This window comes from Lathyrus oleraceus, chromosome 3 (genome assembly GCF_024323335.1).
Source record: "Lathyrus oleraceus cultivar Zhongwan6 chromosome 3, CAAS_Psat_ZW6_1.0, whole genome shotgun sequence".
NCBI classification, from domain to species: Eukaryota; Viridiplantae; Streptophyta; class Magnoliopsida; order Fabales; family Fabaceae; genus Lathyrus; species Lathyrus oleraceus.
Window position 1 is genome coordinate 107,354,493 of NC_066581.1, and position 23,319 is coordinate 107,377,811.

The 23,319-nt window shown below is 36.7% G+C and overlaps 1 pseudogene; it reads right to left on the reverse strand.

The window, feature by feature from the left end:
- LOC127129932 (photosystem I P700 chlorophyll a apoprotein A1-like) overlaps positions 1-6,057 on the reverse strand; it is a 50,389-nt pseudogene extending 44,332 nt beyond the window's left edge.
- Between the last annotated feature and the right edge of the window lie 17,262 nt (positions 6,058-23,319).

Here is a 23,319-nt window from a genome sequence, read left to right on the forward strand (position 1 = left end):
AACATTATAAGTCACTTTGGGCCATTACCATTAAACAAGAGATTTTCCTCAACTTCTAAAATGCATAACTCCTTCATGCCAAATCCAAATGAGGTCAAATATGTGACCAAATTGAATAGGTTTGAAATATCTACAACTTTGATTAAGGAACATTTTCCATTTGAAGCCCATAGCAAAAGTTATTCAAGGTGGAAGAAGTGAACATTTGGCTTGGTACTTAGAAAAATTTCATTTATGTTTGATTTTACAAAATTCCACCTCCAAATTCATCATGATACAAGCTTCAAATGGAAAAGTATTCAACATGAAAGTTGTTACCCTTGATCTCACCTTTCTAAAAAGTCCAAAATAATCTCATTCGGCCAAGAATTGATGGACTTGCGCATGTGTTCTTTACAAGGTTCCATTTGGTAAGATTTATGGTTAACATTCATTTCCTTTATAAATGGTAATGTGGCATCATTTCAGGTTGAATAACACAGAATTATGCATCATTTGGCATCATTGGATGGGCCTATCACACGCCCATGCATCCATGCAAGGGAGATTTCTATTTTTGGCATTTTGAATGAAGTGTGTGAAAAGCAAATGCATAGCCTATAAATAAGACCCCTCATGCTCAGAATTGGGGACACCTTGCCCAAGCTTTAAACCTACAATCCTAACCCTCACCATTAGAGGACAAACTTGAAGATTTTCAATTGAAAATCGGAAGTTGAAACTCCAAGAATCCAAAGCTTTCCTTGATCCAATTCAACTCCTAGAAGCATCTAAAGTCAAGCCAAAGCCAATTGGAAGCAAGATCATGCAAGATTCAAGCTCCCTCAAAGGTGAATTTTCATAAACTTCATCTCTTAGACTCTCTCTCAATTCTTCACCAATCTTTTTGAATTTTGGTTGGCTGAAGTCCTACCAATATAGGCAACAAGATTGAGTTGCTTTGAGGTCAAATCGAAGCAACTCAGTTCATGATCCTCAAAATTCAAACACATGTATCTTGTTTTTCAAACCCCTGTCAAATTGAGTTGCTTTGAGGTCAGATTCGAGATCCTGTGCATTTTCTCTTTGAAATAGTGTCCTTGTTTTTTATTTTCCATTGAGATGAAGTTGGACCAGTCCGATGGAGGTCACCGGAGAAGATGACCGGAGCCCTAGATCCGGTGGTGTGTTGGCACACCTCCTGACCATCTGATCATCTTTGAATATTTTAATCTGAGCCATTGTCTTTGAATACCACTTGTGCAGCACACTGACTGCAATGCACCATGAAACGCGCGCTAGGCCATCAGATATGCCACCTCAATTAATGAGGGAGATCTGATGGCCCTCGTTTTTTCTAATTTCTTTTTATTTTTTGAATTTTCATTTAATTCTTTTATTTTGTTTAATTCATATTAATTTCATTTTTAATCCAAAAAATATGGGACTTTCACTAAAAATCTTTAAATATTTTTCTCTTCCATATTGTGAATTAAAATTATTTTTTGGATTAATTTTGATATTTTTCATGAATGAAATGTTTTTTTACGTATTTTTAATTGTTTAAAAATACTTCTGATTTTTGAAAAATAATGATTTTTTTTGTCTAAGGTCCTTTGACCTTGTTTGACCTAGGATAAAACCCTTGATCATTTATTTTGTGTTTTGAAGGGATTTTAGGTTTTGACCAAGTTAAAATGTATTTTAATTCACTTTTAATTGAAAATTTAATTGATTAAATGCTTAAAAATTTTGTTGAGCCATTTTTATGGTCTTGTGATGTTTGACTTTCTGTTTGGGCCTTGGTCAAGGTTGATTTGACTTTTGTTGGATCAAAACCATTGGATTTAGGGGATTGATGAAATGTACATTTCATCTCCCAAAATGAATGAATGGTTTTAATTTGATGAAAGTCCTCCCTTGGTCAATTTGTGTTTCTATCTTTCCCATTCCCTCATTTGACCAATGAAATCTCTAATGTCTTAAGGCTAATTGGTTCATCAATGAACCTGTGTCAGATGAACCAATACAAGTATGACTGAGATAGGTCCCTCCCTCTTGATCTTTTTTTTTAGTGTGTGGTATATTTTAGGAGTTTGGTTCTTCATACCAAATCTGTAACATGCATTAACACCTAATTTTTTATTGGCCAAACTCAAATAGTTGTGACTTCTACATAAGTCCAATTACGACTGGTTAACCTAGAGCTAAATTTGACCCTAATGGCATAACATTCTAGTAAGTGAGATTGTAAGTCTCCCATTCTTCATGGTATTGTGTAGAGACTTGACCCTTTTTCCTTTCATGAGAGCTAGTGGCATACTTATTGAATTATCCAAGTTGGAGCCCTTCTCATAGAAGATGTCTGGGTTTAAGGATTCATACTTGTGAAAGATTGCTTGAGTGTTCTCTAAAGAATGACTTAATCAATTAAAAATCACCACTAACACTTGACTAATTCTTAACTAACATTTGAATAATTCTTATTAATAATGCTTTACTTTCAAGTCATTTACTTTATGCACTTTAAATTTCAGTAATTTATCATTCATTTTCATTTACATTTCATTTGACTTGTTTATGTTTGTCATTTTCACTTTGCTCATTTGAGCCATAACTTGTGATTGTATATATTGTTTATGTATTTTGGCTTTGTTTGTGGTCTTAGGACCTTAAAACACTAATAACAACAAAAAAAACCTAAAAAACATCTGGTGGACTGTTGATCTTGATCTGAACTCTTGGACTTAGGATTAGGCAACATTCCCTATGCAAAAAACGACTTGGCCAATGCCAACATTTTTTAGACCAAGCTATTATGAACTGAGCTTCATCTGATACAAGCCTTGGGTTTTGTTTGAATTCATCTGCTACTCTGTTTGTGTACATAATTGTTATTTTGATCTTGTGTCTAATGCTTTGCTCTGAGTTGATAAATGAATATTTCATCTGATACATGGGAAGACAAAGAAGACTGCTAGCTTTTGGATTGCTTGCTTGGATGTAGTTATCTTTATTTGATGCCTTGATTTTCATGATGTCTGGATATTGCTCATTTGCTTATTGATTATTGCTTTATTAAAGTCCAAGGGAAAATGGGTTTCCACGTGACATTCTTGTCTGTTGGATTGCATCTCATTGGTCAGATCTTTTCAACTATTAACTTTTAATTTTGTGCTTAGGATAACCTCTTCATCTCCTCCCACTTCTTAAATTTCAAAATCTCTCCCCTTTTTCAAAAAATTTATTTGCTTGTGCTTTCAAACTTAGACTTTATTTTAATGATTAGAAACTTTGGCCTTATTATGCCAATGAATTTTAAAAATCTTTTCTTAATTAAAAATTTGTAAATAAACTTAACCATATTTGACTTAAAATTTCAAAAAGACAAAAAGAACTAACAACCTCATTCAAATCTTTGGCTTTTATGCTCTTTTACTTAAACTTGTTTTTTTTGTTAAAATCAATTCACTAACTCATTTGAAATTTTTACCACGAACTCCGAGGTTTTGATCCCTAATTTTTATGTTGGTACGTAGACACAAGTCCGAAGGTCTTGTCAAACACAAAAATATAATCAATGAATTCTTTTGTCATCCTCACACTCTATTTTTTCTCGAACATCATTTATACCAAAAACACATACACACATAAAGAAGGGCTCCCTAGGAGTACCTAGGACACTTTGGGTGCTAACACCTTCCCTCTGTGTAACAAACCCCCTTACCTTTAATCTCTGGCATTTTATTAGTTTTGATTTGAAAACTTCTTATCTTTGGGGTTTTGTTCGTACTTTTCCCTTTTCCTTTGGAAATAATAAAAGAGCGGTGGCGACTCTGGTTTTATTGACGTCAAGTTTATCCATAGCTTGATGGTCATGAATTTACCGCTACAGAATGCTTGAAATCCTGGTTTCGTATAGGTTTTACTCTCTAGAAACCTTACTAGAAAATGATGCATGTGTGAAGTATTTATATGCATGCATGTTTGGAGGCAAAATGAATGCAAAAGATTTGAAAAAATGTGAATTTTTGGAAAATTTCGTTGCATAGGCCGACCTATGAAAGCCATGTGCCTACCTGTTCGACGCATGTGCCGACCTATTCAGGTCATGTGTCGACCTGTAAAAGTCATGTGTTGCCTGTGTGTTAATATGTAAAGGCAACACATATAATAGAGCCTACAAGCTTTAATAATGCAATAAATGAGTCAACCTATGAAGCAAATGTGTTGACACATAGAAAAAATTTCTTCTATGTGTCGACCTGAAATATGCATGTGTCGACCTATAGATTGATTTTTCACAAAAAAAAGTTTTGATGATTGAAACATTTTCAACCTTGTTTCCAAATGCTTTTATGCTTTCTAATGTTAAGATGCACATTGAGAATCAGAGGATACCGTCCAATATACATTAATGCTAAAGTGTCCTAGTTTTGGCATCATGAAAAATGCATATAATGAAAAGTTGTACTCACATGCTCCCTCTTTTTGATGATGGCAAAACTTGAGACGTTGTGTTTCATGTTTTCAATGAAAGGCTCCCCCTGAATGTATGCATCCCAACTTTATCTTGCTTCTCCTCCTTTGACAACATAAAAAAGAAGCAAAGAAATCCATGAGAAGTGTGTTAAATCATGCATAAACCAATATAACACGGAGAGGTGGTTTGCAAAGATAAGAACATCAATACTACAACACTCACATAGACTAATGTACATATTGAAAAAAAAATGCCTAAACATAAATAAAAGCATACAAAGCAACAATATAACATGGTTGCCACAACTTATGCCAAATAACATAACACAAACATGACAGATGGATGATACAATGTAATAAAAAAACTCTTAAGTTATAACAAAAGCGACACGATTACATGATATATGTCTTTGGTGCTCCCGAAATATTGCACACGCATGTGCTCTTGCAAGGCGATATATAGATTTACTACCACTTAAACCAAAAATAGAGATGTTATCATAATAATGCCACACAAAAAGAATTTTGCTAACATTATAACATGTTCAACCATATTTTATGCCGGAATAGATAACAAACCAACACACTAAGAGCATATTTCAAGCATGAAGAAAGAATATCACAAAGTCACTATAAGCACATAAATTGATATACATCAATATAAATTTCTGGAAGTGAACATTCATGTACTATTTCAAACATCAAGAATATCAATCATTTGCAAAAGTAAAAGCTTACTTACAAAAGGGAAAAAGAAAATGGAAGAATATTACCTCGGTAATGAATTGATGAATGGGGCATTCTTATGTAATTGAACTTCCAAGGAAAGTTAGAGCAAAAGTATATAAAGTGCATCAAACAAATCATATTTAGGCAATATTTGAGATATCAAGTATCCCTAATTCCCTTAAAATGTTGAAAAACGGTTCGGTCGCAAGAGTTTTTGTAAAGATATCCGCAAGTTGATTTTTGCTATCAACATGCTCAAATACGATGTCTCCTTTATCAACATGGTCACGTAGGAAGTGGTGATAGATCTCAATATGCTTAGTGCAAGAGTGTAGCACCAAATTTTTGGTTAGATTAATAACACTAGTATTGTCGCACGTAATAGGAATACATTGTAGTTTAATATCAAAATCAAGTAGTTGTTGTTTGAGCCATAAAACTTGAGCACAACAGCTACCGTGCATTATGTATTCCACCTCGGCAATTGACAAATCAACGAAAACCTATTTCTTACTATGCCAACTTACTAGTACTCTTCCTATCCGATTTGCAACCGGCAAAGTCAAAATCGGTATAACCAACCAAATTACAATTGCTTCCCTTAGAATACTAAAGCCCACACTTAGAAGTACGTTGAAGATACCTAAGAATATGTTTTACAACTTTTAAATGAGATTCCTTAGGAGCCGATTGATAACGAGCACACATACATATGCTAAACATAATATCTGGCCTAAATGCAGTAAGATATAGAAGAGAACCAATCATACCTCTATACTTATTGACATAAACATCCTTACCATTTTCATTCATTTCCAAGTTCTCATTTGTAGGCATTTGAGTGTCAATTGAGTTTGCATCTTCCATACCAAATCACTTTAGTAATTTGTTACAATAATTGGTTTGACACACGAATGCCCCTTCATTGAGTTGCTTTATTTGAAGCCCAAGGAAGTAATTCAACTCCCCCATGAGACTCATCTCAAACTCAACCTGCATAAGCTTAGAAAACTCCTTGACAAGTTGCATGTTAGTGGATTAATACAAGGATTCGTACATACCACATAAGATAAATTTACTGAGGCAGATATTCCTCCCCTCATGAAGTTGGATGGCCAGAGGTACAAATCTTCTGGCCACTTGGATGGAGCGAGAGCAGAAGACATAGAGATGGCGCTGAAAAGTCATGAAACATGATCTCTAACATGATATGTCGAAGCATAATGCTCGTCGATGAATGTGTTGTAGGAAGTTTTGCTAAAAACAAAGCCAAGTTTGGTCTTGGTGATTCTTGAAGGCTCAAAAGGCTTTCCGGTTGGTTGAAGGCCATCAATACCAACAATGTCGAAGAGTGTAGGGGTTACCATCTGTTTACTATAAAATTTAGTAAACAAAAACAAGTTTGAATTTACTTAAGGGATTAAACTCGAAAAGATACCATGACATATTTGTGTGAATCATAAAGTTTAAATGATTCTGACATGAATGTCAAAATATGTAGTTTAAGAATAATAATTGAAAAATCGAAATGCAAAGTTTGACAGTAATGGTTGGAATTTAAACTGAAATCGAAATGCAAAAAGAATTAAAGTAAAGTGACTGAAAATAAGTTAATTGCAGAAAATGCTTGAACATAAAGGATTTAATTTGTAAAAAGATGGAACACATACGTACATTTTGAAACTCTTTTCTCAATCACACAAATACTTTGAGTTATATAGAATTTGCATACAATTACGGACCCTTACAACTCAAAATGAACCCTACTTATATATTAATCTTAGGTTAACCGTCTACAATGGACGACTAAACATAACATGCCATATCTTCACTTCCATGCAACCTTCGTCTTTGATAAACTTCCACGTGTCTTTCAATAATTGTTTAGTCTTATCCATTTACACCTCATTCGATTGCATATAGAGTATCTTGGAAACTCTGAATTTTACTAAGTCCCAAAATTCTTTGGTCCTTGTCTGACTATAATTTCGACCACAGTGAAACTCCTTGTCGACAAATTGAACTCTTCGAAATCTTCATGGCCGTCATTAACCATTTTGACTCCATCAAAATAATTACTACATGATTCTTATCATATTAATGCTGGTGTCAAAAATATGAGATAACACCATCCCACAAGGTAGGTGAAATTTGTTGATTTAGGTATCCCAAAACACATGACTTCAAGAAGCATGCGAGAGTTGTACCTAGGGCTAACTCTTGAGAGTTATATCAGATCAAAGATACCCAGATCTTTCTAGGAGTGTTTTTTTCTTTTGTTGAACCCTATTTAACCACTGGATGTAAGAAGAGTTGTCATCAGTCGGAGGAGATGAACAAAATAACCTATGTTTAAAGAAACTAAAATCAAAAGGTTCATCCTGAAACATTAAGGGTTCATACAAAGGGTAGTTAGGGAAGAAATGTTTAAGAACATGGGGTTTCTTAATGCGCCTAAGAGGGGATTCGTGAAAGTGAAAATGGTACCTGAAATGGAGTAAGGAATCAGTATATCAGAATACCATACCTTTATTCTTCAATCTTCCATGGGAGGTTCTAGAACATAGGTGCGGCCATCTATAAAGAGGGGTTCGTCAATGGTAGCAGCGAAGGGAGTGCATCGAGTAGGTTTGAATGCATTTTTTGGAGCCATTGTTGATTCTCAAAAGCTTTTTAGAAAGAAATGTATTGAAAAACATAACATAAATCGAAAAAATCTCTCTAGGGTTTTGTTAATATTTTTAGAGAAGAAAATGGTTAACGAGAAGAGAGTTGAGGAAGAAACATTTAAATAGCCAAAAGGGAATAAAACTTTTCAGTTTTTTCCCTCCAATTTTTTGGACAAATGACACAATCAAATCGACAGTTGACGCTAAGAGGTAATGGGAAAAAGATGAAAATAATGAAATTAAATTATTTTGTTTTTAATTTCATTTAAGTTAATGGTGCGTTAATCTCCTTTGAAATATGGGATGATGATCATCATCCGCACGCGCATCTGTGACGTGATGGTTTGGTAGAAAGTAGTCATGATGACCAATAAATAACTTTTTTTAAATAATAATAATAATAAGTCTAGTTGAAGTGACGTGTACAAGCTAGTTGAATAGTGTCAAAGAGTTACAAAAAATACCATTTTTCTTCCAGCTGACACATGATCGATAGTGAGATTTTTGGGAGGCATATGTTAGCCTAGATTTTAACTTGAAGAAAAGTCAACAAGGAAGACTACGTTGAGGAAATACTAAGTGTTAGAATTTATTGACAAGTTTCGAAAGGAACAAGCATGTCGATTGGAATGTTTCGACTAGCGTGTTGAACATGGTTTGGAAGAATCTCAGGAACAGATCTAGTTGATCATTCGAAACCATGTCGAAGTCGAAGCATTCGACAAACATCAAAGACATAGAATATTTACAAATCCAAATATTTATAAGGTTATATCAGTGCTAGAATTCTTCACAAACTACTTTCGACAAGCAGACAATTATATGCTTTGAGTACTTGCGAACGTGGGATAATGGTTTTCAGTAGTTTGCAAGTTCTGACAACATGAAGGCGCCTCAGAAGACTAAGTTGCATGTTCTTGTTACGTGTCCATTTTTTTAGGAATAAATTGACAAAGAGAGTTATCTTTATATTAGTATAAATAATAGACTCATGCGTTGTAATCGAGGTCTCAAAAATTCATATATTTCTCTATGGAACTGAAGTACCTGAGTCAAATAGCAAAACAATTTCTGAGTAACATGTACGAGTCTGCGTCCCTTTTCTTCATTGCTTTTATGTTTCCTTAACTGAAGCATTATGCTTTAATTGTCATTTACTGTATTTTTGTGTTTAACGTCATTTATTGCACTTTTTATTTATTACATTGATTCAAGCTTTTTCGCCATTAAAGTTTGTGTCCATTTTGTCTTCGTACAAACATTCACATTCAATTCACAAACACTTTTCCTTGTACACTTGTTTTGCACATTGCTTCCAAGATTTTTTGAGTTAATATCATAAGTTAACTAAACTCGTGACTATTTACTAAAAACACCTGCGAACAATGGTGGGAAAATGACTATTAACCCTTAAAAAAACTCCACATTTAAAAGCTACTAGTAGATCACAAAAAAGATGATTTGTGCTAATGAAAACTTGGTATTTCAGTAAAAAAATGAAAAAGAAAACAATCAAGTCTTATATATTCTTACATAACCATTCAAAACAATTCATAACTCAAAAATTTAAATACATATTTTAAAGGAAAATGTTTATTTGTAAGGAAAAGTTAAAACAAGAAAGACAAGAATAAATCTCGACCAGTCATTATCACCACTACCCCATAACTGTTAAGATTGTAATTCTCTGTGTCAAAAGCAACATTTTTGCAGAGTCTGTTGTCGTTGATTTGCTTTATGTTGTCGAAACGTCGAAGTAGTGTAACCTCGACAGGAATTTCGGCTTAGGTTTAATTTTGTAATGTTAGTAGAATTAGGTATTTTGGGATTTGCTTGAGGAGCAAGAAAACTCAAATCTATAAATAGAGAGTAACCCCTATCATTATAGAGAACTTGCAGTTGCAAAGAATAAAATTCTAGTTTGGAAGAAGAGAGAAACTCTGCAGAAATTTCTTCTTCCTCCTTTGCTCGAAAACCCTAATTTTCTTTTCTTCCCCAATTCAATTTTTGTTTCTTTTCATTATCAATTGTGCAGTGAAATCTTGCAACCATGGTTGGTTAATTCAATCTAGTGAAGAGTGAAGAATAAGAGGGAGTATTCAATCAAAAATATCGATTCTTGTTCATCAAGATTTGGTTTGGAATTCATCAAGTTATGGTGAAATTTTCGAATGGGAATTGGAAAATTTCCAACATATGGTATCTAGAGCACTGGCTGAGCGATTCTTGGAAGTTTAACATGATGAATCATCAAAATGGGAATTTTTCGGCGAGTCTCACAATTTCGAAGAATCAGAATTATGAGAATTAGTGTAGGCAGATAAAGCTTATATTTTTCTATCAAGATCTTTAGGATCTTGTGAAGGTGGGAGTGACGCCGCTTGCAACAAATATAACAAATGAAGAAAATGTTGCACACAAAGAATTGAAGAAGAAAGATTATAAAGCTACCTTTATGATCCATCAATGCGTTGATGTAGGAAATTTCAAAAAGGTTAGTGATGTTGAATCAACGAAAGAAGTATGGGAAATTCTGGAAAAGTCATTTGGAGGCGTAGAAAAGGTAAGAGAAGTGAGGTTACAAACTCACAAAATAACGTATGAATTGCTTCATATGGAAGAAAATGAAAGCATAATTGATTTTTTCACTAGGGTTACAAAACTGGTGAATCAAATCAAGGTATATGGAGAAGTGTTGACATCAAGATCAATTATTGCAAAGATCTTAAGGTCATTGGCTCCTTAGTTTGACCTCATGGTAATAACCATAGAAGAGTTGAAAGACTTGTCAACATTGACAAAGGAAGAGCTTCAAGGGATACTTCAATCTCATGAACAAAGAATGGCCGAAAGATCTGCATGAAAGTCGAAGAGTGATGTGGCTTTGCAGGTACAATCAGTAAGAGAAAAGAAAGGTAAAGGAAAGTGGCTCGATAGAAAAGGTAGAGGAGGCTACAATAATTCGACTGGTCGAAATCATCAATATTGAGGTTGGTCAAATCAGAGAAAGTCCTCATACCAGAGAAACCAAAGAGGTGGTGTTGCTAGCAGAGGAAAAGGTGGTGGTCAAAAACTTGATAAAAATCACATTCAATGTTTAAATTGTCAAAAGTATGGTCCCTACTCTAGTGATTATCCTAAAAAACAAAAGATTCAAGAAAATGATGCAAAGTTTGCAAAGCATAAAGAAGAAGAGATATTTTTTATGGTCACAACAAGAGATGAAGAAATATTATAGGACCAATGGTACTTGGACTCAGGATGCTCATCACACATGACTGGTAAGAAAGATTGGTTTGTCAACATAAAACCCTCAATGAAGAACATGGTAAAATTTTCAAATGACAATACTCTAGCAACTAAAGTTATTGGTGATGTTCTGATTATGAGGAAATATGGAAAGAGGTCAGTAATTTCCAATGTATATTATATACCAGGCATGAAAAGTAATTTGCTTAGCATACGACAGTTGGTCGAAAAGAACTACAAAGTGTCGACCAAAGACAAGATGATGAGAGTTCTCGACTCAGGTGGAAGGTTAATTTTGAAGGCTCCAATGTCTCATAATAGAACCTTCAAGATTGAACTAAATTTGATGGAGAACAAGTGCCTTGTAGCTGCAGCTAGCAGGGATAAATGGATATCGCACTATAGACTTGACCATCTTAATTTCAAAGACATCATAGATATGAAAAGAAGAAATATGGTTTTAGGGTTACCATAAATCGAATTCCAAATGAAGTGTGTGAGGAATGTGTGCAGGCGAAGCAACATAAGAACAACTTCAATAAGGATGCATGAATAAAGTCAAAGGAAATTCTTGAAATCATATACTCTGATGCATGTGGTCTTATCCAAGTGGATTCTATTGGAAGTAAGAGATACTTTGTCACTTTCATAGACGATTTCAGTCAAAAATTATGGACTTACTTAATCAAGAAGAAAAGTGAAGTGATCGAAGTATTTGTGAAGTTTAAATCTATGGTCGAAAGACAAAGTGGTTGAAAGCTCAAGATTTTGAGGACTTATGGTGGTGAAGAATATGTGTCGAAATACTTCGACATGTTATGTGAGAAAGAAGGGATTGTGCATGAGGTGGTGCCACCCTACAGTCCACAACAGAATTGAATTAGAAAAAGGAAGAAAAGAACCATCATGAATATGGTGAGAAGTATGTTGAAAGGCAAGCATCTATCCAAATAATTATAGGGAGAAGACATGTCAACTGCAGCATATATTTTAAATAGATGTCCGACGAAGAAGCTAGAAGGAATCACATATGAAGAATGTTGGTCTGGTGTCAAGCCTAGCTTGAGTCATCTGAAGGTATTTGGATCTATAACACATAAATATGTGCCAGATCAGTTGAGAAGAAAACTTGATGACAAGTCAAGTCAGGTGATCCTAATAGGATATCATTCGACTAGAGGTTACAAGTTGTTCGACCCAGTGAACAAGAAAGTAATTATCAACACGGACATGATCATAAATGAGCTTAAGAAATGGGATTGGACTGAAATGTAAAGAAGGATTCAGTGAGAATCTATGTAAAAAACCAACAAGTGAAGTCAAAAGAGAAGTTTGACATGAAGAATTCAGAGGTCAATTAAGCACGAGCAAATCTCAGAGGATAATACACATGTCTGCAAGGTTGTAAGAATGTGTGATTGCATAAGATGATGTGGCCAATGATGAAGGTGAGCTAGTACACTATGCTTTCTATAAAGATGTCGAACCATTCAATGCAGCCGAAGCATTGAAGGATGCGAAATGGGTGAAATAATGAATGAGGAACTGAAGTCCATCGAAGTCAACAACACTTGGTCACTTGTCGAATTGCCTCAAGGCAAGAAGGAAATCAATGTGCAATGGGTATACAAGGTGAAGTTGAATCCTAAAGGAGAAGTAACTCGATACAAGGCAAGACTTGTGGCGAAAGGATTTCTTCAGAAGGAAGGAATTGGCTTCAACAAAGTCTTTGCACCTATCACTAGGATTGAAATAACCAAGTTGGTTGTTGATCTAGCAAAAATGAATAATTGGCATATGTTTCAAATGGATGTGAAATGTGCATTTCTCTATGGCCCCTTAGATGAAGAAGTTTATGTTGCACAACCAGCTGGGTTTGTGAAACAAGGCGAAGAAGGCAAGGTATACAGGCTACATAAAGCCCTGTATGGACTTAAGCAAGCTCCAAGAGCTTGGAATAAAAATATAGATAACTTTCTAAGAGAGAAGGAATTTGTGAAGTGCACAACTGAGCATGTAGTATATATAAGAAGAAGCAATAATGTATTGTTTATATCATGTCTCTATGTCGATGACCTATTGATAACAGGAAGTTGCAAGAAGGAGATCGAAGCCTTCAAACATGATCTAAGTGAGGAGTTTGAAATGTCAGACTTGGGAAATCTCTCATATTTCCTTGGTATCGAATTCTACAAGAGTAGTAGAGGCCTGATGATGCACCAAAGAAGATATGCGGGCGAAATACTTAAGAGATTTGTGATGCAAGAAGGCAACCCAACTTCGACTCCAGCTGAACCCATATTACATCTGTTGAAAGACACAAATGAAGATGATGTCGATCCAACGCAGTACAGAAGACTCATTGGATCACTTTGATACCTGTGTCACACAAGGTCTAATCTAGCATACATTGTAGGTATGATAAGCATATTCATGCAGAAGCCAAATGTATCATATCTAGCAGCGACGAAGAGGATACTAAGGTATCTAAAAGGAACTCTCGACTATGACATTTTATTTTCTGCAACTGATGAAGGAAAATAATGCAAGTTAGTGGGACACACCGACTCAAGTTGGTGTAGTGATGCTGAGGATAAAAAATCTACAGCTGGCTATGTGTTTATGCTAGGTGGTGCACTAGTTGCTTGAAGTTCAAGAAAAGAACCAGTAGTAGCATTGTCGTCGTGTGAAGCATAATACATATATCTTTCTCTCTGTACATGTAAAGCAACATGGATGGTGGATTTGATCAAAGAGATTACATGGAAGAATCATGGAGCAATTACAATGAAGATCGACAACATGTCTGCTATCATTCTGGGGAAGAATACGCTAGCACATGGGCCAAGCAAACACATCGAAATGAGGTTCCATTATCTTCTAGAGCAAGTGGCAGATGGGAAGATGAACTTGGAACACTACAGAACTGAGAACCAGATTGCAGACAACATGACGAAAGAAGTACAAGTCGAGGTGTTCAAGAAGTTAAACTCTATGATGAATATAGATAGTTTAGACACAATGAATTATGTGGTGTGTTGAGATTGTAATTCTCTGTGTCAAAAGCAACATTTCGACAAAGTTTGTAGTCGTCGATATGCTTTTTGTTGTCAAAACGTCGAAGTAGTGTACCTCGACAGAAATTTCGACTTAGGTCTAATTTTGTAGTATTAGCAGAATTATGTGTTTTGGACTTTGCTTGAGGAGTAAGCAAACCCAAATCTATAAATATGGAGTAACCTCTATTAGTGTAGAGAACTTGCCGTTGCAAAGAATAAGTTTTCAATTTGAAAGCAAAGATAAACTCTGCAGAAATTTCTTATTTTTCCTTTGCTCAAAAACCCTAATTTTATTTTCTTCCCCAATTCAATTTTTATTTCTTTTCTTCCCCAATTCAATTTTTATTTATTTTCATTATCAATTGTGAAGCAAAATCTTGCAACCAATGTTGGTTGATTCACTTGAGTGAATAGTGAAGAATAAGAAAAGTATTCAATCAGAAAGATTAATTTTTTTTCATCAAAATTTGGTTATAAATTCGAATTTTTTTTAAAATATCCAGAATTTTTAAAAAAATTTCAAAAATATCCATTTTTTCCAAAAAATTACCAAAATGGGCAATTTTTGCCCTAGTTTCCTACATGGGCGCCACCCTAGTTGGCGCCTACCCTTAAAGGGTAGGGCAAGTCGCCACTAGGAGTGGCGCCTACCCTTAAAATTTTTTTTTTTTTAAATATATTTTTTTTTTTTTTTTTTTTAATTTTTTTAATTTATGAATTTATATTTTTTCTAAATTATATTAATTTATATTAACACATATATATAAATAAAATTATTTACAAGATATATATATATATATATATATATATATATATATTATATATATATATATATATATATATATATATATATATATTAATTTATATATATACTAATTTAATTTATAAGTAATTATTATTATTTAAATTTTTTTGGAAGAATTAGGGTTAATCATGTTAAGGTTAATTTATCAATTATAATTAGGGTTTATTGATCGGTTATAATTAGAGTTTGGTAGTTATGACCTAATTGAAACCCTAATTCCCTATAAGATTAAGTAATCAAGTGCGACACTAATTAGGGTTAGGTAGACTGGTGTACAACCCAGATCTTTTCCTATAAATAAAGTGTTATTTCCTTGCATTTTCTTCACCACTGTTTCCTATCAAGTTGAGTTCATGGCATCCCCAAGACCGTCGTCATGGCAGCGAACATCATCAAGGCGCCCGGATCCTGAACCAGTAATCTTAAAAAGGGATGGGCATGTTATTTTCTCGCCTTTGAAACCTCCAATGGAGATGAAATTTTGGAACATCCGTTCGTTGGACCAACTAAAAAGGTCCTTGATGTCTTGGTTAGAGGGAGATTACCAACCTGGTGAAGTCATCAGAAGGATTCAGAGGCTTAGAACAAGGTTCTCATTTGAAACTGGAGAAACGATACGTTGGTGGGTTGAAGTTGAAAGCGACATTGATTGCATCCAAATGATGCATGGATCAGACGACATAGTGTTAACTGTTGTAATTTCTTAGATTTTAATGGTTGTTTGTCATGTTGTTGTTGTATTTGTTATTGTTCTAGTACTTGTTCTTGTTTTAGTACTTGTTTTTGTTCCAGTATTTGTTTTTGTTTTAGTAATTGGTGTTGTAATGTTAGATGTTTGTGTTTGTTGTTCAAGTGTCATCTTCTATTTGGAATAAAAAGTAAACTTTAATTTAAAATGATTTTGGTACACAGATTTATGAAAGTGAAAACTAAGTTGTGGAACTAGATCCACGATATGGACATTTGTTCTTATTATGCCCTAGTTGTCTACATATGCTACACTTCCTCTGCATTTTCTCTGCGACGTCCATTTCAGTTCTAATGCGCCTGCTATTTGGGCGACCACTTTTATTCCGCCGCATCGATTCGTTGTGCCAAACAATTTCCCCGTCATACTCTGGCCAATACGCCTCCAATGCTACCACCGGAAAGGGATTGTCGTATACATTGAGCAATGTTGCAACTTTGTAGATTGGAGACACTAGCGATAATGCATCGAAGTGGCTGTGTGAACACGCTGCAATGACATGGGAGCAAGGCATACGATAGGCCTGAAATTGACCACAGTCGCACCAACGGTCTGGTATTAGGACCCTATACTCTTGCCTGGGCAGCCCTTGGTTGTGGTCAATTGTTTCCTTGACACTAAAAGTGTGGCCATGGCGGTCGAATTCCGTAACCCGATGGCTGCTGGCTTTGGCAGATTCCTGCCTCATAAACTTCATGCAGGCATCACTATATACTTGACTCGTCTGCAACACTTCATTCCAGCGCCTGCCTCTTGTTACGAACAACGTTGCCATCCGAAAATAGGTCGCACTCACCAATGCGGTTATCGGGAGGTTACGTATGCCCTTAAACACGCCGTTCATTGATTCCACAAGATTTGTTGTCATGTGGCCCCACCTCACCCCATCGTCGTATGATCTAGTCCACTTCGCTCTGTCGATATTATCGATCCACCTCCCTGCATCAGAATTTGCCAACACTATTTCCCGGCGATAGTATTGGAATCCAGGTTGGTTTAATGCATACCCCGCGTTTATCAAATGTTGCTTCAAGAAGTTATCCTTGAACTCCCGCATAAAATTTTGAGCAATATGCCTGATGCAGTAGACATGGGTAGACGGGGGGTCATGCCAACCATTTGCTGGATTATTGTATGCACTGTCTATTGAAGCGTGCCTGTCAGAAATCACGCAGATGCCAGCTTGTGGAGTCACGTGCGTTCGAAGATTCTTAAGGAAGAAACTCCAAGCAGCAGCCGTTTCTCCTTCCACCAATGCAAAGGCTATTGGGAAAATATTTGAATTGCCATCTTGTGCGACCGCCATCAGTAACGATCCTTTGTATTTCCCATACAGCCAAGTTCCATCGACTTGAACAAGTGGTTTGCAGAATGTGAACCCGATGATGCAGGGACGGAATGCCCAGAAAAGTCTATGGAAAATTCCATTACCTTCTAGACGAGTTCCGTCAGGGGATTGTGCAGGCAAGGTCTCCATTATAGTAACCGTCCCAGGTGAATACAATCGTAGTGCAGCCAGGTAGCGTGGTAGTTGTTTGTATGATTCCTCCCAGTTACCGTACACCAGTTCAATTGCCTTGGTTTTCGCTAACCAAGCCTTTCTGTATGACGATGTATATTTGAAAATAGCCACACAATGGGAGATAATTGTTTTGACCTTCAGTGACGGGTCAGCCTCAACTAGAGGTAATATGGAATGGCAGATCATGTCATGGCTAAGTTTGCGATGATCCTGTGCCATGTTGGTGTTGACGCAAATGTGAGCTTGAGATATGGACCCTATCACCCATGCATTATGCTTCTTCTTGTACGATGCCATCAACCTATATCCACACTCCGGATTTTTGCATACAATAACGTATCTTTCCGGATTTGATTTGATAACATCGTAGTCAACACAATTTTTCAAGTGCCAGTTCTTTATTGCTAACAGACACTCTTCCTTGGTCCGAAATTGGTCACCCTTCTTTAAGTCCTCATCAGACCTCATATATGGGTTGTAGAACATATCTGATGAGGGCTCATCCTCGCCCAAGTTAAGTGTTGTGAAGTGCGCAGGAGGTGAGTAGCGTTGCGCTATAGGTATTTGAGCTTGGTCTTCGTCTTCAGAATGACGGTTCACCAAGTCATCAACCACGTCTTCAGCATCATCAACCACATCGTCTTCAACGTGGTGCTCAGCATCTTGTTCGTCATCAATCACAGGATCAATAACCTGTGATTGAATATTCTGAGTTGGTTGAGGTTGTTCCAACACAATGTACAACACTATGTATTCGTAACCAGAGTACTCATGGTTACGAAGCATGTATTGTGTCTCCATGTCATTTTGAATCAATGACTTATAAAACTTGACAGAGTTGTTTTCTGAAAAAAAAGGTTGTTGATAAAAAATTTGGGACACGGGTTGTCTTAGTTTGGACTCAATCTTCCTCTTCAGATAAGAGAAGTCAGCTCCTCTATTTAGACAAAAACGAGTGCATTCGGTGTTTCTAAATAGGAAGCCAGACATATCACATTCATAAGTCTCACCATTGACGTGAGCTTTGATTTTGTATTGTGATGAAGATGCCATGTTTTGTGAAGACATTGTGAAGGTTTTGTGAAGATATTGTGAAGGTTTTGTGAAGGTTTTGTGAAGGTTTTGTGAAGGTTTTGTGAAGATATTGTCAAGGTTTTGTGAAGATTGCTGTGAAGATATTGTGAATACCTTTGCGAAAATGTGTGTGAATATTTATACTGCAAGAATCTTACTGCCTATCCATCAAGTCTTCACCACCAAGTCTGAACTTAGTCTCAGAGATTCCCATGCATGCCTGTTCCCCATCAAGTCTTCACCACCAAGTCTGGCAGATTCCCACGCATGCCTTACACGTGTCACACCCTTGAATGCAATACTCCCACCTAGTCTGTACTAATGCATGCCAACCTATCCACCTAGCCTGAACTTAGTCTCAGAGATTCCCATGCATGCCTGTTCCCCATCAAGTCTTCACCACCAAGTCTGGCAGATTCCCACGCATGCCTTACACGTGTCACACCCTTGAATGCAACACTCCCACCTAGTCTGTACTAATGCATGCCAACCTATCCACCTAGCCTGAACTTAGTCTCAGAGATTCCCATGCATGCCTGTTCCCCATCAAGTCTTCACCACCAAGTCTGGCAGATTCCCATGCATGCCTTACACGTGTCACACCCTTGAATGCAACACTCCCACCTAGTCTGTACTAATGCATGCCAACCTATCCACCTAGCCTGAACTTAGTCTCAGAGATTCCCATGCATGCCTGTTCCCCATCAAGTCTTCACCACCAAGTTTGGCAGATTCCCACGCATGCCAACCTATCCACCTATCCATATTTCCCCCCATTTTGATGAGGACAATGCATCTCTCAAGGGGGTGGTAAATAAAAAATGTTGGATAAATATTTGGAGTGATTAAACGAAAACAAGGGAGAACTAAAGCCACATTTATTCACAAGCATACAGTGAACTCATAGAATTAACATTTGAAATCACAAAAACTCTCAAGAAAAACCATCTAAAATGGATTCCAGTCCTAATCAAACCCAAAAACCACATGCTGTATTCGTACCATTTCCAGCACAGGGTCATGTGAATCCTTCCATGCAGTTAGCCAAACTCTTCCGTTGCAACGGTTTCCACATAACCTTTGTCAACACCGAGTTCAACCACAAACGTTTGATTAAATCTCTTGGAGAAGAGTTTGTGAAAGGTCTCCCAGATTTTCAATTCGAGACCATACCTGATGGTTTACCAGAATCAGATAAGGATGCAACACAGGATATTCCAATCAAATAAACTTTTGGTGAATTTTAAGATCGATTACCCATAACCATTAAAATAAATATTTGAAAGTCAAATTTCAACCGTTAAATAAATTATTGGGGGATATCAAAGCTAAAATTGGATTCTACTATCTCTGTGACACTTAACTTCTAATCTGACCTGTACAGTCTGACACTGTACAAAACAAATCTCAATAAATCACGTGAAAGATTCCCATCTAGTCTGCACCAATGCATGCCAACACTACCACCTAGTCTGCACCAATGCATGCCAACACTACCACCTAGTCTGCACCTATTCTGCAAGATTCCCATGCATGCCTTCCACGCGTCACACCTTTGCATCATCAGATTCCACCAAGTCTTCCCCAAGACAAGACAACTCCCACCTAGTCTGCACCAATGCATGCCAACACTACCACCTAGTCTGCACCAATGCATGCCAACACTACCATCTAGTCTGCACCTATTCTGCAAGATTCCCATGCATGCCTTCCACGTGTCACACCTTTGCATCATCAGATTCCACCAAGTCTTCCCCAAGACAAGACAACTCCCACCTAGTCTGCACCTATGCATGCCAACACTGCCACCTAGTCTGCACCTATTCTGCAAGATTCCCACGCATGCCTTACACTTGTCACGTTTTTGCATCATCAGATTCCACCAAGTCTTCCCCAAGACAAGACAACTCCCACCTAGTCTGCACCAATGCATGCCAACACTGCCACCTAGTCTGCACCTATTCTGCAAGATTCCCACGCATGCCTTACACTTGTCACATTTTTGCATCATCAGATTCCACCAATGCATGCCAACACTACCACGCATGCCTTACACTTGTCACATTTTTGCATATTCAGTCTACTTGAAAACGAGTATAAATAGAGGGTCATTCTTGCAAGTTTTCATCAACCACTAACACTTTTATTCAGAGAACTCAGGCGAAACTTCTCATCCACCAAGCTTCTTCCTACATTGCAGTCATGTCGCTTCTTACCATGGGCCAAGAACACAGAGGAACTAGGGCAAACATTGCCTCATTCGTAAGTTTTTCTTGAACATTGCCTCTTTCGTATGTTTGTAATTAGTTTTTTAAAAGTCCAATATAATGATTGTTTATATTGTTTGTTTTTAAAGGATCCCAAGAAATTTCGTCAACGTTCACACCCAATGCCTTATCCAGACCCATGGTGCGTACCTTACATAGAGCGTGCGGGTTTCGGTCATGTAATGCATGTCGTAAATGCCACCTGTAACACCCCGATAATAATAAAATAATTATTTAAATTGAGTTAATAATGTAATTATTAATTTAATTGAATAATTAGAAATTTTATTATTATTTGTGGATTATTATTATTTTGGAAAATATATATATGTTGGAATAAGGAAAAGTTCTCATTTTGGAAAAGCATTTCACGTGAAAACAGAACAGAGAAGCATCGTGAGAGAAAAGGGAAAAAGGGCAGAGAAGAGGAGCTGAAGAGCAAAGGTTGGAGAACGAAAACTTGAAGCTCAAAGATTTTGCCGGATTGTTAAGGTAAGGGGGATTTCTCTCGATTAATGGGTATTATGGGAGAATATGTGATGGGTAGTAATAAGCTGTTAATTCGACCCTAATTGGGAATTGTGAATGCTGAAAATTTGTTGGATGAACCGTGTTAGAAGTTGAAATTAAATCGGTAGTTGAGTCTGTTGTAATTTTCCGATCGTATAGCTTTTTACGGAATCGGATTCGGAGGTCCGGAAGTCCTCCAATGGCGGAAAATGCGGAGAATTCTGCATTCTGCCTTGAGTTAGCGCAGGAACAGCTTCTGTCTTGCGTTAACCGGTTAACCCAGGGTGTTAACCGGTTAACAATGTGTTGGATTATAAATATGTGTTGTTTTGTCTGCGTTAACCGGTTAACCCAGGGTGTTAACCGGTTAACACTGTTGTCATTTCTGATATTTGGCTGTTTGTGCTGCGTTAACCGGTTAACCCAGGGCGTTAACCGGTTAACACTGTTAAAAATTGAGACAGAAGGCGTGTTGTGCTGCGTTAACCGGTTAACCCAGGGCGTTAACCGGTTAACGCTGTAGCAGAATGGAAAAATTGTTGTTTTAATTGTTGTGTACCTATGTGAGGGTTGGCCTATGTTGCCTATGGTGTGATAGGGATTAATTCCCGCTGTTTTGAGCAGGAGATGTAATATTAGAATGTACTAATATTGTAGTGGTTGTTTGGCATAATCTGACATGCTTATGTGATGAAATATTGCTGATGTATATGATGCGGTGAATGTATATATTATGCATGATGTTGTGAATGTATGCAGTTGTGAATAGACTATTCGATGGCGTAGAGTGCGAGCATGTGTCTATTCTTGAGTTGTTGTTGATGTTGTATTGCTAGGTGATTAGCATGCGTAGTTTAGCCTTTGGGGCTGTAGCTGATTCCCATGGTGAGGAATTAGTGAGTTGTGAATTGTTGTTGATGTTTGCATACTAGACGATTAGTGTGCATAGTCTAGCCTTTGGGGCTGTAGCTAATTCCCATGGTGAGGAATTAGTGAGTGAGGCATTAGATCTCAATGAGTGGGACTAGTGAGCTCAGTAGCCGTATCTGGAGGGATCGGTGAGCTTGAACTATATGTTCGAGAAGAGTCGGTACCGCATTTCATGGAGTCTCATTGCATAATGAATGCATGGCATAGCCTGTGGGGCTGTAGCTAATTCCCATTGTGAGGAATTAGTGAGTAAATCGTCGTGTTGCGTTGTTGGTGTTGAATATGGTTTGAGGATTTTACATATGATATATATTATTGTTGAATATGATGTCTGGACGGATATTGCCGTTGCTGAATGCGTAGTCTGGTTAGGGTGAATTGATGTGTTATTTACTTAGCATTACATGTTGTTCTATAATGCTTATTATATTGATTGAGGAACTCACCCTTACAACCTATTTTTCAGGTAACGAGAAATGAGTCGAGTAGAAGCTAATGCTTGGAGTCTAGAGTAGTTCTTATGGGTCATGCTCTGATAGATGTAACATCGGGCGGGAACACTTTGATTATTATTGTAGTTGTTGTTGAACTAAATTATATGTGATGTTACATGTTTTGCATGATTGAGTTGATCTCTATCTGCTGCGTAACTGTGCAAATACTTTATATTTAAATTAAATAAAAGAGCATGACTGTTATATTGGTTGAATGGTGTGGAATGTTTGTGTGACACCCTTGGTGCACTATTACTCTGATTATATGTTTATTATTTTAAATAATTTTTGGGGTATTTTAGAAGGGTGTTACACCACCATTGATGCCAAATTCATTTTGGCTCTGTGTGAACGTTGGAGACCTGAGACACACACTTTTCACCTACCAACTGGTGAATGTACCGTCACATTAGAGGACATGTACATGCTTTTAGGTCTTAGAATAGATGGTAAGCCTGTGACCGGAAATGTTCAACAGCCTAACCAAATATGTGTTCAAATGTTGGGGGTAGATCTGGTCGAGGGTGAGGGGTCTGCCAAAGCAAGGGGTCAGGGTATTAAATTATCTAGCCTACAATTGTACCACGACTCCATAACTTTGACTGAGGAATCCTCCGAACAAGAAAAAGTCATAAAAACCCGGGTTTACATTATGCTATTGTTTGGGAACTTGCTATTTCCCTAAGGGACGGGAAATAGCATAAATTTTATGTACTTGAGTTTGCTCGGGGACATTGATAGAATAAGCACATATAGTTGGGGTTCTGCAGTATTAGCATTCCTATATAGCTCTTTGTGTAAA